Here is a 2,880-nt window from a genome sequence, read left to right on the forward strand (position 1 = left end):
AGATTTCCTTCTATCCAAACTCATCCATGAATAAAGAAGAGATGCACTCCATTAATCAAACACTGAAAAGATTTCCTTAACAACTCCCATTTCATTTCCATTAGCAGCTTCATTCATAATTTTCAAAATATTATAAGTTTATAGATATAATGAAAAACATGTTTGCCAAATACCTACATTTCTAGTTAAATTCCCCACATCAAACACCACACACAACCTGTCTACAGAGCCTCTAAGTACAACAAAAGAGTAATATGGAAATGCCGGAAAGAAGGCCCCGGCTATACCTCAAAACACAAAGTACAACATCAAATGATATCAGGCCCGAAATAGAGTAGGGCTCACCAAAACCCGCTGAATAGGGAGTAACTATTAACGAGGACCAGATTTGCCCGCTGATGAACCACCTGCATCCATTGAAGATGCAGCGCCCCTGGCAAAAGGGGCGTTAGTACATACGCAATAGTACTAGTATGTAAAGCTAAATGTCCTCTTTCAAAATGGAATGTCCATATAAGAAAAGGAAAACCATAGAAACAGCAAGCCACAATCATTAATATCTAAATGTCCAGTTAAAACACAATAATTTTCGAAATATGAATTTCATATATAATTTTGGTTGGGAGATCATTAGCACCGATATACCACCGTCTTTGTTAGCACAGAGTCCGATCATGCCCGATCGGGTAGGCCATCTCCCCACGAACAATGTGGTTTGACATGTAATGCGAAATAAAGTTGTACCAAGAGTAATACCACCATGTGCGCAATATGGCGTCCGATCTCTACCCGATCAACTAGGCCGCCTTCTCACATATGTCGTGCAGATTGACTTTTCTAATTCACAGTTATTACCAGTTTTATCCCAATTAAGGGGAATAATCACAATTTTACAATATTTCAATTTCATCCCAAATAAGGGGAATAATCACAATTCACCCCTACATCGGCACGTGTAGTTTTAGGTGTGGGCCTTATGACCCACCCTTCCTCGATTTTGCTAATGATGCTCCCAAAAATATTTTTGATTTGATTTGCACACAAAGGTAACATAAATACAATTGTACTCAACATATTTCACTTTTTATAAATTCTCATTAGTGTTTCCAGTCACTCACAACAACAATATTCTTTTGGCTCATTTGGCCATTCACAATATTCTTTATTCCTGGCACGGTGGCCGTATTTCATATTTCACATTTTCACCTCTTTCAATTTCAAAGATCACTATCAAATATCAACATATTGAATATTTCAGCAATCATATACCTCAAATTCATTAGTAATAGAAACTTTAAACACAAAAGGTTTCTTCCCAAAGAATGGGGCATACCGACCAGTAATAGAAATACACATCTATATCATACAGAATCAATACACCATTTATTCTTGCAATACTCTTTCTTAGAAATGACAATATACAATTTCAACACCTGAGTATGTGAGAACTCAAACCACACTGGATATATTTATAAAGCAAAGCATTAGTTAAAATAGCCATGTATGGGCATGAATTGAGTACAAAAGCTTTTAGTCAATTCTACTTTCGAAATTATTTTTAAACATTTGAGTTGAGGCTCATTTCATAATCTTTATCACACCCTCTCATTTCCTTGGCACCACTAGCCACAATTATAACTTAAATTATTGGCACGTTGGCTACACTCTATATTCTCAATTCACTTTTTTTCATTTTCAAGCATCTTTATAGATTATCAAAAACAAGACATTTTGAATCAAGACTTTAGGTACACATATGAGCAATTTAGATCCTTAAACATATCGAGTTTTTCTAACACAATTTGGCATACTAGCTTTCATTTGAAACACGACTCAAAGCCATAGCATTTTGATACGCAACCCATACTTTGAAACTTACGGGAACATTATAAAATTCGATTCTAAGAGAGAAAGTTTAGCCAGCATACCTTGATGGAGCTCTTTAGTGAGATTAAAACCACCTACTACTCTTACAACTTCAATCTACATCAATATAATTCAATTGGACCAATATTAGTAAATATTTTCAGGTTTTTGGTCATTTTGGCATTTTATCAAACACCTAAAGTGCATAGCATTCAACTACCTCTAGTAATGGTGTTTCTTCATTCAACAATACCTCCTTACCACCAACAAGAGATACTATGACATCCTTTGTCCACTAACTACCTTTTTAGCACTATTATAATCATCAACGAACTCACATCTACCAAATTTTACTAATTAACTTATTACAAATTATCAACCACACCCAATAATCTAGTTTAAGTATTTATGGCTTCCAATCACGATCTCATAAGTGCTAGTACTTATTCCTTGCCCATTTATTCACTAACAATCCATGCATGTAGGTTTAAGGATGAAAGATTACTTCTTGTAGACCAAATCTTGAAAGTCAACTTTTGGGGTGTTCTTGAGATTTTGAAGAAATCCTATGGAATTTAATACAAAACCTTGTTGTAACTAGTGATTGAGAAGTAAAATCATCATCAAAACACACTTAAAAACTCACCTTAGATGTGTATTTGGAGCCTTGGCCGGATGGGTGGTGGAGAGAAAGCCCTAGTCTTGAAGAAATGACTTAGCCCCTCTCTCTACCCGTCCTTGGGGTTATTTAATGGGCTTCTACGTGCGCAGTCGCACACCTGGGCAAGTGGCCGCACATCTGGCCACACACATGAGGTAGAAACTCTCAAATATGTGCGGCCGCGGTTCTGGGCGTGCATATGACATAGGTCCTGTAAAATGGCCATAACTTTCTGTATACATATCCAAATGACGAACGGTTTGATGAGTTGGAAAATAGACTCAAAGAGCATTAATATTATAGGTTATACAGAATTTGAACCTTTAGATCTTGAGAGTTATGCTCATTGGAAG

Source organism: Nicotiana tomentosiformis, chromosome 8 (genome assembly GCF_000390325.3).
Source record: "Nicotiana tomentosiformis chromosome 8, ASM39032v3, whole genome shotgun sequence".
Taxonomy (NCBI): domain Eukaryota; kingdom Viridiplantae; phylum Streptophyta; class Magnoliopsida; order Solanales; family Solanaceae; genus Nicotiana; species Nicotiana tomentosiformis.